This window comes from Chaetodon auriga, chromosome 1 (genome assembly GCF_051107435.1).
Source record: "Chaetodon auriga isolate fChaAug3 chromosome 1, fChaAug3.hap1, whole genome shotgun sequence".
Taxonomy (NCBI): Eukaryota; Metazoa; Chordata; class Actinopteri; order Chaetodontiformes; family Chaetodontidae; genus Chaetodon; species Chaetodon auriga.
Window position 1 is genome coordinate 16,542,554 of NC_135074.1, and position 13,860 is coordinate 16,556,413.

Consider the following 13,860-nt stretch of genomic DNA (forward strand, 5'->3'; position numbering starts at 1 on the left):
CAAATAGCTTTACTTGCTGATAAAGTAACTGCTAATTGCTGCTAACATTAGCTGCTGTTAGCTTGTCAGTTCAACTAGCTGTGCAGGTAGCTGATTCTGGTCAGTCCACACTAGGAGCCTGGAGCACTGGAGTGGTGTTCATGCTTTGAACTGCTGGGTGGAGGAGGTTTTCAGGCCTGGAATGCTGGTGGGGAGCAGTGTTGATATGGGCACCAGAGCTGGGCGAGGAATTTGGCGGAGGAAGCTTAGAAGAGAAAAAGAGAGACTGACCAAGCAAGAGGCAAGAGACAAATTTTTTTTAGGTGTTGGCAAGAGCTTCACAAAATGTAACGCCGTGAGACAGAAGCCAAGCTGGCTGTCTTGTTGTTGGACTGGTAAGTAAAATTAGCTGGCTTGCTAAGTTTTGTCTTGTGTTGTTGCACTTACTTGATATTTGGTTGTGCTGACGAAGTTGTCGATTAGTTTTTGTCATCATAAGTATTGTAACCATAACAAATACATATGTATAGCTTCAGAAACAGAGCTGGTTTTGTTGAGAGCTGTTGTCTGTGTTTGTGCTAAGCTAAGTTCGCTGAAGCCTCATATTTAGTCAACAGACATGAGTGTGGTATCAATCTTATCACTAACTCTCAGCAACAAAGAAAATAAGCTTATTTCCCAAAATGTGAAACTTTTCCCTTTAACCTTACGTCAGCAGATCAGAAAACACATATGAATTGTTTTTTGAATGATCATGGGTTGTTATGAAAAGTACTGACAAAGGCTATTTTGTCATTCAGGCTCATGAAGACTTATGATATGTTTGAATTCATTGTTTTTGTTTGTGCACCATGTGCCGTTTCATGAATCTCTTGTATTAATGCAATGAATGTGTTAGAGATGGATGCATTACAACCTATCTGTAACACATCCTGTTTACAAACTTCAAAAATATACAGCTAAAGGGGCTGTTAGATGAAATGAGAGTGCCTCATTTGGGCAATATTGTATAAAGAAATATAAAAGAAAAAACAAACCCCAACAGCCACGCTTGATGAAATTACAGACAAAAAAAAATGGTCTCTGATGAATTGGCACTTAATTACTGCTTGATTAGCATAATTATGCATGTTAATAGCATCTCAAATGAATTGCAGTTGTCAGGAGGGAGGAAGCATCTGTAGTGGTGGCAGCCTGATACATATTTTCTCCTATCCAACAGCGTTGTCTAACTCTTCCCCTTAAGTGTTCACCATTAATCACTACACACTCCTTTTCCTTTGGAGTGAAATTTGGCATTTTGGGATAATTGGGCTATTATGGTGTGCTTGTCACATCTGTAATAGTAGGCTAACGAGCCCCCTTGTGTGCTAACATTCAGAGATGATGGCAGAGCATGGGCACTGAGTGGCATGGTAGGTAAAGATATGGCCCAGGCATACGAAGACATATGAACATATTATTTTAGCTATCACTGCATATGATCATCCTAGCATCCTGAATATAGGCCAGTTTCACACTAGCACTCTGACGTGGTCTAAAACAGACCAATGTGTGGGTGTATGAGACACTGTGGATTTTATTGTCCACAGAAAAACACGCAATGTACACCCAATACCATATACATAGGTCTATTGTATAAAGGTTTAAGTTCAAATGTAAATGCACTGGCCAATGTCCAAACTGAATTTAAACACACAAAGGTAAGGCTTCCACAGGCATCTCTACTGGCAGTAGGTGGTGGAAACAAATAGCCTGCTTTTTTCCATTGCTGCCAACACCAACAGAGTTGTCCATGTGCCATGCTTTAGCCATGTCCTTCACGAGATCTGAAACAGCCTTTTCCTGTCTGTAAAGCTATGTGCACAGAGAGAGAAGTTCATACTACAACAATGTATACACAGAAATGAAACACTTCTGAAGTTTGTCTTATGACAGCTTTAAAAGTTCAAACCAAAAGTATATTTAGGGCTTGTCTTAGTTGCACAGTGACTAGCTACAGTATAGTACAGTACCAAAGACCATATTAACACATTTTTCTCCAACGTTACATTCAGACTGGAAACCTCAAATGCCATTATTAAAAAGGTTAATGTCATACTGCTGTGTTCCAGGTTCCAAGTCATATAAACACAGGGAATCGTTAACTATCTTGCTGTCTCTCAACCAGACCTCAGAAATGTTCTGGTTAAGTCAGTAACATTATGTGACATTATGCTAGAATACATATTTCTGTATAATGTTCATACAGATTGCATCCAACACAAAAGTGTGTTCCAAGCAGTTTAGCAGTGAGCATTTTGTGTGGCAGGAAGAAGCTGATAAGGCGTGACTGTTATGTTATGTGACATTGCAACCTTAATTACATCCGGTATGTGTTATTTCCAGGCTTAAATATGTGTGTCAAAGATGTGTGTTGATTGTTCAGAAACAATCTATGCCTTTCCTATCGTGTTGCGTAACAGTTGCTAATGGGTTAGTCAATTGTGTTACTTTGAAATATGGCAGATGTCACTATCCATTGTCTTTCCAGTTGTTGATCAATCAAGAAGTGGTGAAATGATAGCGATTTTGTATCAGCGGCGTTTAGGAACCAACTTCAATCTCAGACTTGGCAGAAACAGACAACCAGCAACAAGTTTAAAGTCTCGCTTGGATTTGAAGTCTCTTTTGTTGGACTCTGAGTCTCTTGAAATATTTGGTGAACCAAACACCAAACAGTCACAGGCAAAGATCCAGGATGCAAAACACCAAATTTCAGAATGTCTTTCAGTGGTGAAGTACATACCAAACAAGCCCAAATGGGGAAAAAAAAAAAAAAAGAACAACAATAGAAGGCAGGTTTGGGAACAAGAGGTCAGTCCAATCGTGAATGCTGGAGAGTCTTGCATGGGAACAAACAACAATCTGGCAATGAGTGAGTGTGGGAGAGCATCTTAAATACTGGGCTGATTGGGAATGAGGATCAGATGAGGATCAGGTGAGTGGGCAGGTGGGTGTGGCTGGCTAGGGGCGTGAGGGTGGAAAAGTACTGGCTGAGCAGGTGAACAGATACAAGGAAATGACAGCAGGTTAGAGACTGAAGGAAATGTGACAGATTTGTCAGATTTCATACGTTTCTACGACTTGCAACCTGGAACACAGCAGTATGACATTGTCTAAAGCACATGTATTGTCTAAAACAGCAACTTGCTGCAGACTAGCAGACTTTTCTTGTCTAAATAACCCTTGGGCTGTGAGTTTGAATTCTTTATCCTGCAAGAATCAATGGTGTAATGGATTGCAATGATATCCCTCTCTGTGGCTCGCATCTCAGATTCTAAAAGATGACATAACCAATTTCATGGCAAACATTTCCTCTCACTGCCACTTCATCTGGCTCCTTACTATTGGCAGACATGGAGAAGAGTGGAGGGAGACAGGGGAGTCTCAAGGTTGCAGGTGGCATCCAGGAGCACTTATGGATTAAGGCACAGGGCATGGTCTGAGATGGGCTCTGACTGCTTCATTGGGAATTCTCCTCAGGACTATATCACATTTGTAATCAACTCTAATCACTTTTTTGTTTTGAAACTGTGTCACTACTACAACTACTCCACAGTCTGCTCTAAGTTAACTCCAACAATTTAAGATATTGAAAACTGGCAAATTGATATCAAAGAGCTAAAGAACTTCTGTGAATCAATGTCACACTTAAAGATATATTTTGTGTTCTGTAAATTCATTTTTAACGTAAAGTGGTAAAAAGGGCCAGGCTTTAGGTAGGTGTAATTTGTGTCTATAATCAGCCTAGCCATTGGCCTGTGTGACAGGGAGTGCTGTATTGGATATTAACTCACTGACGCCTGGTGGTCTGTCATTCCCACAGACAGCTTCTTAATGCCCTAATGGCTCATTTACATTATTGATGAGCCAACCCTGTGTCACCTCAAACACAGACTATTTAAAGGAAATAATTTTATGCAAACTACATATTGATGCACTAATGATCAATTGGCCCTTGTTTTGCGTGTTAATAATATGCAACTGTTGCAGTGTGATGTACATCTTCAATTAGAGAGTTACCCTGTCTGCTGGCTGACTCAAACAAGTGGTGAGACTGCATCATTAGTTCTGCTGACTGGTGCCAGAACTGCAGAAGCCTCTTGGATAATACGTGTAATGTCTTCAGCTCTACAACTTCAGTCGAGTGAGTACATTATTTTGACTCAACATTGTACTACCCAGATTAACATGATAAACCTAAAACACCTTCTCGTCCTTCTGCCTCTTTTCTGAGAAGTAATGAAGGACATGGAGGAGCAGTAAAGGCCTGCACCAGAGACAATGCTCTTGTCCAGAGTTTTGTCCAGCTCAGTGCTCTAATGTCCATCCATCCATCCATCCATCCATCCATCCATCCATCCATCCATCCATTCATCCAAGTGGTGACTTGTGCATTCAGTGTAGAACATTTACCTTCAGTGAAGTGTGTGAGGCGTTTCTGTTGTTTTTGACAATACTCCCTGTTAGGTTGTGACTGTGGAGTGCTCTTCAGCTCAAAATGTTTGAAAACTCAGAGGAGCTCAGTGGGACAGAGAAGTTGAGTGGACTGGTGATATGCTGCATCGAGAGTGAACGAGCAGAGTAGTTGGACCAAGTGGATTTTGGAGGACTTTGCGGTGCTCGAGACTCACAGAGTACCATACAGACAGGTGACTAGAACAAACTCACGGATGAATGTAAATCTCTCCAGATAACTGAGATTTGTCCTCATTTAGGGTTGATTCTAGTAAGTCTACACAGAGGAGGGCACTTGAATGTTTTTCCTAATCAATCACAGGCTGCAAAGTACGATCTCTGTAAATGGTATTTACTGCTGGTTTGAACGTAAGGGTAGCCAAAGCCAAATGGTGTTAATCTAACAGTAGCATCATGTAGTAGTAGTAAGGCAGTAACATTTTAACTCACCTGTTTTTTAATTGTACTTGTGTAAAATATCTTTAAAGTAACAGTACTTTTAGTGATTACTGAGTATAATCTATTTCACCCACATCCTCCAAAGACTTGAGTAAATGGTTTAATACATCAGATAAGAAGTGGTCATTTACTAGTAAAGACTGAAAAGCATGACAAATGTGTAAGTGCCAGGAGGACAGAGTGACTCTTATCTTTGACTAAGTCTGGTCTCGATCTTTACATGATCACGGTGTAGTCTCATTCTTGATTACAGCACTTCATCGTTGTAGAAGCTAATAAAATTACACAATCCAAAACATTTATTAGTGATTGATTTCCTTGTTGGCTTCGGACTTGTATAATAAGATAAAAGATGTGACATGTACAGTGTAATGACAAGAGGCATTCTGGCTATTGTCATTTCTTCATGAGCAGAATCCTTATCCAATAATTTTATTTTCTCTCTATGTGTCAGAGCCAGATGACATTTGATTATACTTACTTATTCTTACTTAAAGAAATTTGAAATATCTTCAGAAAGGTCAAAAAAGATAAATCTAAGGATTTGATTGTTCAACTGCCTCAGCTGGTCTCGAGGGACATCTCTTTTCTCCAAAATACAATAATCAATATTGTGATCAATTACATTTGTTGTTCACACAGTGATGCAAATGGGGTCTGCCAGCGCTGTTATTGTGTCTCTGACAAATTGGGGACATTGTTTGCATGCAAGGAGAATGCCTGTCTCCCATAGAATAGCACACAGCACAGAGTGACACAGAGGATTTGTCTTTCTGATTGATTGGTGTCATGCTTAAATGCTAATCAATCTCATGATTTCTAAGGGCCATTCCTGAAAGAATCAGCCCCTCATAGACCTACGGTTTGGAGCATCGAGGTAGTGCTGTTAACTTCAACAAAAAGATACTTTTCCAGAGAGTCTGTGGCAGAAAGATTGATTATTATTCCCTATATGGACTGTGAGCAGACACTGGGGACATGCTTGTCTGTGTATTATCATTTATATCTATGACCTACAAGGTATATGGATGTCACTACTTTGTATTCAATCAAAGATAGATGACCGATATAAACCATTTAACATCCTGAAAACACCTGCACGGCTCACAGTTCCTCAACCCAGTAATAGATTATTTCCTTTTGTCTAGAAACTCAGAATATGTATATTGAACGCAGCTTTCACTCCTTATTTCCCTGAAGATATGCACACAGGACCAAACATGGAGAGTTGAAATTGTTCAGCTTGTGGTTAATTAATGTCCCCCTCAGAGGTCAGCTCCAAATGCCCCTTTGCCCCTTTCCTCCACTGACAAGGCATCTATGGCAGTGCCTGCCTCTGTAAATTAAGAATGCCATAAAACAGCTCCACTTTCAGAATCTCAATCATAGGGTGAGGACCCATCACCACCCCTTAGGGCCCCTCGCAGCCCACTGAGCCCCTTTTAAAATGAATTACCACCATCTCTGCCAGTGCACACAGATCCCGGTCAGATTAATGGCCAAGAATAAAATGTCCCTCTTCACTTTTGGCCCTTCCACATATATCAGCCAGGAGGCCAATCGTTTATCAGGCCAAATACTAGTATTAAGTATGCTGACTGCTACCATTAGGATAACATATAATAATGTAAGAGGGTTTAAGGAGGGGTTCTGTGGGTCTCAGAACCAGGTGTCAGGGGCACAGATTTAGACCTACTTCAGGGTAATTTGGAAGGGAAAATATCAGACTTTCCTTGAAACGCTATTTGGTGTCGGTATAACAACTGCAGTTTTAGAAAAAGGAAGTACAGATTATTATTCAGCCCTTCACACACAGCTGCCATGCAAAGGCATGGTCTTAACCCCCCAGAGCAATTTACGAGTCAGAGTCTTTGATCGAACCACCGATGCTGTGACCAGCTGAGCATTCAATGAAAGCATGTAACTGACCATATACGGTCCCTTTTCCATACGTCCAATTATCAGTTAGCTTGTGCATCTTTCTAACAAGTTCTGAGTAGGTTAAAATGGAGGGTTAACAAAGGTCAGGGTGAGGGGTACAAGAATTTCAAATAATAACTGCAAAGTGAGGGGCTCTGGTAAGAAGCAGTTGTGGATTACATGAAATGGAAATTGGTGGCATGGGTCTTTCAAGATGTGACGTCAACACGAGTGCAGCTGAAGCAAAGAAAGTGACAGAGGTTGTGAGTGGCTCCCAGATGACAATGTGTCACTCACACACAGTGAAAGACAGTCCTCCTCTACAGAGTAACAACCTCTCCAACGCCTGTCTGCCAATCAAAGAGCTTTTCTTAAGTGTGAGACAGCTGGTGTCACAGCTGAAGGCCAGTGTTACTGTGTCGGTCACACCTGGGACAAAGTAACACTGGCCAAGGAATTCATGGTCAAAAATAATGTTTAACAATCAGCTTTCGCTTTTTAAGAAGCAGGGCTTTAGACTTTGTAAGCCGTTGTATTTCTGAGTATGTGTGTGTGTGTATGTGTGTGGAATACAGAATATAGAGGCTTTAATTCGTGACAAAAATTTAAATGGAGGTGTTAAACACAGATATTAATGATTGCTTACCATGGGAAAGACACATGCCTGTAAATGTCAAAGGGTGAACGATATATTTGATTTTTGTGTCTTTCCTGGTTCTCTCTATGAATTAATGTACATCCTGCTGGCTCCTGTATTTAAGACAAACACAAAAGATCAAAAAAGGCCCTGGCATTTATGACATACAGCAGCCCAATTTGAAAAGCGTAGAGTAACCCCCATTTCTGAAAGCCCACATCAAAACTGGAAACCCACACACTACACAGCAATGAGGTGGGATATCCTGTGAGGTCACACAATCAAGAACTTGTTGTATCACAAAACAGAGGCATCGGTTTCGACCTCAACATCCCACCCCAGCTTTATAACTTCAAACACTAGCTTGTAGGTACACTGTATCACACAGCCACAATAATTCAGGCTTATTTTTATGTAGCCTAAGTAGTAAACATGAAGGAATTAGCTTTTACCTGCAATCCTGTCAATCACATGGTATGCTTCAGAATCACTTTTTAAGTTACCATAACTTATCAATAAGCATGACGGCCCTCGGTTTGTTTGAGATGTTCTATTCTCTGGATGATGACACACCTAAAACATTCAGTCTTTCACTTCGATATCATGGGAAATAAAATTATTCCAGCCAAAATGATGACGTTTTTTATCTCATTATACATTCATCTTTTTTTTGTTTCCGAGTAGCCTATAGCTTGAGTGGCTTTTCTGGCATTTGTCCACCTTGCCAGATGGCCAGTCCACCAGTGGGGTGAACTAACTGGGCCACAAAAAATCTAATGAATAAATAATCAAAATTCAACTAAAACTTGGTCAAAACCTTCAACAAGACAACCAACAGCTAAGGCTGAAACAGCTCACATGGGGACAGATTTCAGAAAACCTGAAAGATCCATAAAAAGGAAAACCATGCTGTGTGTGAATGTGTGAAATTAGTCTATTTGTCCCCTGCTGTGGAACAATGCAGCCCCCCCACCTCACTTTGAAAGCTTTGGGGGGAAAAAAAATCAAGAAAGGACACAATAGCATCCATAATGTTTTGATATGCACAGACATGGTGAAGGTATCCTGATGGCTCTGTATGTAAACAGCAGAGGAAGAGCAGCTTGCCTGCCTGGACGATGGCAGAGGAGAAAGGGGACTCCATATAAATGGGAAATTAGCGGGGAGCATCGTCAAAAGTAATTAACTCCCCTCCTTACCACTGTCCATTAGCCCTGACATGATGACACAGGAGGAAAAAAACGTCCATGTCAACTCTGGCAGCCGCCTGCGCTGATCAGATAAACATTTTTTTGTTTTGTTTTGACTCCTGATTACAAAATGATTAGCCAGCATGCCTGTCTCCTCCTTACCCTTCACCTCCCCTGTGGCTTGATTGACAGGCGAGGTGATATGCTGTTGGGTCTGTGTAAGCTGTCTACCACCCTTTCTGCCACAAACACACACACACACACGCTCTTTGTTGGTTAATGTGGCTTTGGAGCTCTCATAGTGTCATATACCAGGAAAAATGCTGCACAGGCTACGTGTTGTTATTCTCTTTCTTATGGTGAAGAGAAAATAAATATTAAAAACATTAGTCTGATAGATTGTGTCAAAGAAATTTGTGCAGGTCTGTTCCCTCTGTACTGCAACCAATGAACATTAGTAATAGTGAATCCTTTTGATCACTCAGCCATTTTATGGGGTGAGCCTATTGTTACTACAGTGGATGTCAGTTAGGTGCCTACAGCTGTCGCACCTCAATATATGGGCTGTGGATGCATGACTTGGGAAATGGTCCATATAGGAAGTATACTAAATTCTATCTATAGTGTTTTGACTACTTATGAGCAACCAGTAGAACAACTGCTGTGTAGGTCATGTGTGTAAGTAGGTTATTACCGCCCATATTTACATTTGTTGTTGGCGGCAACTTCTAGTGGCTAACATGAACTTTTTTGGTAACGTACTTAACTTTGATAACATACGCAACAGTAATGTTTTCCTAAACCTAACCAAGTAGCTTTGGTTCCTAAACTGAAGGAAACTGTGAACTGTGATGACCAAGGTGTGATATGCCTATTGCTAAGTACTCTCCAAATCCCAATGTCACATTGGGAGTCACTGACAGTCGTTTAGGTGTGAGGATGTGTGTAAAGAAAACGTCAGTATACTACTTCTGAATACAGTACATAAAGTCCTGGATCCTTACCAGGTTAACCATACTGTCATATCCCCGTGTTCGATCATTTACCAGCACCTTAGCTTTGACACTGGCTTTACACAACTTCAGATAAGACACAGATATCCTCTTGGTAGAACAGTGTCATCGAGTGCAGTCATGTATACTGTAGTGTCATGCTCTACAGTGGTCCTGCATATTTCTATCAGCGTATAAGACCTGTATAATGTGAATAATGTGATTCCATGCCTAAATAAGAGTGGTCACGATGATTTTGGGAGAAGGTTTACTATCCAATGGCTGAGGTGAAGCCGACTGAAAGGAACCATTTGATTTCGATCACTGATGATATAATGGATGATGGCCATGTGATTATTTGTTTAGATAAGAATGCAAAAAGCACAGGATGCCCTTGTGTTTGTTTCAGTAGCAGTAGAAATGTTCATTGATCACCCACAAGGCTGAAGGAGCTCCTATTTTGATAAGGATGTGATAAAAGCAATGATAAGAACAGTATCTTACATCTTTGGCTGTATTGATTTACTGCCGTGTGTGTACAAATGGCAGAGCAAAGGAGGCTCAGTTCATAAAACTCTGAACATAGTTATGTATGAAATATGTTCATTACACAGTATCTGCATGCAATGTGTCCAAGAAGGCTGTGAGTAGAACATTTGCTTTAACACAGACTGATTTTAAAACCTCTGCACTAAATCCACAATCCAAGAGCATCAAAATTTTGGGCTAAATTGGAAATGGCCTCTTTCGTCATATCAAATGTCTGAAAGTTTTATACCAGTTCACTTTTACAGCATGCGTTTCATTGTAAACTTGATAAGTGCCATTTAATATAAAAAAACCTTGCTATTAAACTATAAAGTCAGGGTAACTACTGCCTCCTCCGGCATTGCTATAAATGTCTGTCTTCATTTCCTTGCAATTAAAGTAATAAAAGGGTGCTTCAACTTTGGACTTCATTTACAGAAACTGTATCCTCTTGGAGTGCTGCCAGGATTATTGACAGGATGACATTATGGTGCCATAATAGCAACTTATTGCTGTAAAGTCGTTGCATTCATAAATTAAACTGTCACTTTAAAACTAGCCAAATAAAGATGACTGTGCGTGACTGCGACTCGATTTTGTTTGCATTGTATTCTAATCTCAAATAGAAAATAATTAAAGAAGATAAAATAAGAAGATAAAAAGATAAAAATGCAGCTAAAATGTCTCACCGTTGACTGGTATGAAAATCATGAATTTAAAGGATAACATTGCTAAAATTGCAACAAAAATATGAATCCAAGCTTAGTCAATTAATCAAGCCTTACAAATGTCCAGAAACAAGGGAAAGGAATTCGATTTCATTTCCCTAAACATCATCTAACCATCATCTGTGACAGCTGTTGTGTAATCACACAGATGTTTATGCTCTTTCGGCCCTAACCTGAGACAGAATCATGTGCTCCAGCACATGTGCTGTTCCTTGACCTTTGCTCTCTGGGTGGCTCAGTAAGAGCAGTCACATTTTGAAACACGCTCCAGGTCCTGCTAAAAAATAATTAACCAAGCCACTGCGGAAAAAATATCAACTAAATGACGGCTCTGAGTCAAAACAGACAATGAACTGAAAAACAACACAGGTTGTTATGAATTTATAATGTTGTTTGCTCATAAAAACTAGGGTTTCTTGGTTTTCTCAGTTCTAACTGTGAAGTGAATTCTTTTTATTTAAAGTATGAACTCATTATGCTATCAGTGATACCGAAACTAAGTTTCATTGCACACACATCATTGTATTCACTTCATACTGTACTGAAGAGAAAAGAAGTTGTGACTAGATGAGATTTCTTTGTGATGTTTTACCTGACGAGCTACAGTATTATGTCACATGTATGTTATCACAACCACAGTTCCAAAAAGTGGAGACGCTTATTGTGCTGATTCTGAGTTTCATGCCAGCAACACAACAAAGCTGGGACAGGGGAAACTTAAGTCTGGGAAAGTAGTGGAATGCTCCAAAAACACCTGTTTGGAACATTCCACAGGTAGACAGGTTCACTGGTAACAGGTGATAGTATCATGATTGGTTATGAAAGCGGCATCCATGAAAGGCTCAGTCATTCACAAGCAAGGATGGAGCGAGGTTCACCACTTTATGAAAAACTGCATAGACAAACAGTGTTAAACGTTTCTCAGTGCACAATGTTAAAGAAGTTACAATCCATAATATCATCACAAGAGCTAGGGACAAGACTGAAAAAACCAACACTGAATGCCCGTGACCTTCAAGGTGGTGCTGTATTAAAAGATGTCATGATTAAATAAAGCATATTACTACACAGGCTCAGGAACACTTGTTGGTACCACTGTTGGTACACACAGTTTGTTGCTGCATTTGCAAATTCAAGTTAAGACTCAACCATGCAAAGTGAAAAACATGCAGAAATGCTGGTGACTCCTCTGAGCCTGAGCTCATCTGAGATGGACTGATGTGAAGCTGAAAAGTGCGCTGTGGTCTGATGAGTCCACATTTCAAATTCTTTTTGGAAATCATGGACATCGTGTCCTTGGGGCTAAAGAGTAAAAGGACCATCCAGAGTGTTACCAGTGCCAAGTTCAAAAACCAGCATCTATGATGGTATGAGTGTGTGTTAGTGCCCAGGGGATGGATGATTTCTACCATCTGTGATGGCGCCATTAATGCTGAATTATGAAGCAACATATGTTGCCATGTAGACAACATCTTTTCTAGGGATGTCCCTGCTTATTCCAGTGAGACAATACCAAGCCACATTCTGCATGTTACAGCAGTGTGGCTTTGTAGTCAAAGGGTGCAGACATTAGACTGGCCTGCCTGCAGTCCAGACCTGTCTCCCACTGAAAATGTGTGGTGCATTACGACAATAGAGACCCGGGACTGTTGAGCAACTGAAGTCACATATCAGGCAAAAATGGAAAGAACTTCACTTTCAAAAGCAATCAGTGTCCTCAGTTCTCAAACTCTAACAGAGACTTGTTAAAAAAGGAGTGATGCAATACAGTGGTAAACAGGCCGCTGTCCCAACCTTTTCTGGGACATGTTGCAGGCATCACATTCAGGAAGAGTGTATATCTAAAAAGTTTGAACGTTAAATAATTTGTCGTTGTACTGTCTTCCATTGAATATCGGTTGAAAAGTATATGAAAGTCATCGCATTCTATTTTTATTTACGTGTTACATAGCATCCCAGTGTTTTGGAGATTGGGGTTGTTGGGGTTGTATATTAATTGGCAGGGATGACACTGACCCGTGGTGAGTGCCGGTAATGCACAGAACAAGCCAGGACATTATTGTTGTAGTGGCTTAAAAAAAAAAATATATAAGGAGTAAGGTAAATACTGAGTATATATATTTATGAAGGTTCTCCTCCAGACACTCGCTGAAATCTTCAATATTCATGTTGAAATGTGATGAAGTCATAGCTTGGTTCAGGACCTTCCATTATGCTACAACAGAGACTGGATGCTTGGCTGATTATAAATCACCTTGGAAACACACGGTGATGCAAAATCCATAATGTGAACATCATGCTTAGAACCATATTTAAGCATTCAGGAGCACTGCTACAATTGCCTGTTAGCATGCGTTTTGCATTTATTTACCAATTAAAAATGCATTTGGTATGGATTTGAAAGTACTATGCAAAGCTGCAGTGCTCCTGTAAACAGATTATGGTCCTAGGGGACAGTGTGGTATTGAATGACTAAATAGGCCTACTATGATTTATGATAATGCATAAGGGAAACAGGGCTCCTACCTTTAGTCCCTTAACACCAGCTGGGAATGTTAGCGTATAACCAGTCCGTCTCTTCAATTCACAGTTAACATGACTTCTTTGTAATATTTCACTTTTTCTGGAACTATTTAAATCATTTTGTATACTCCATACAGTGTGGTAGAATATTTTTAATGGAGCCATCTGAGACTGACGTTGTGAAGAGGAGGAACTCAGCCATTCAATGAGAGTGTCTCACACACACAAACGCAGACACACACGTATAAGCACACACAAGCACACACATACCAAATAGCCGAAAGAGTTGCAAGTTTCCCTTTTCTTTAAAGGAATATGAGAATCAAGCTCACCCTGCACCTCAATGGACTCTGATCTCCCAGCTTTAGCGTACACACCATCAGCAGGGGCGTCACAGCCGAGTG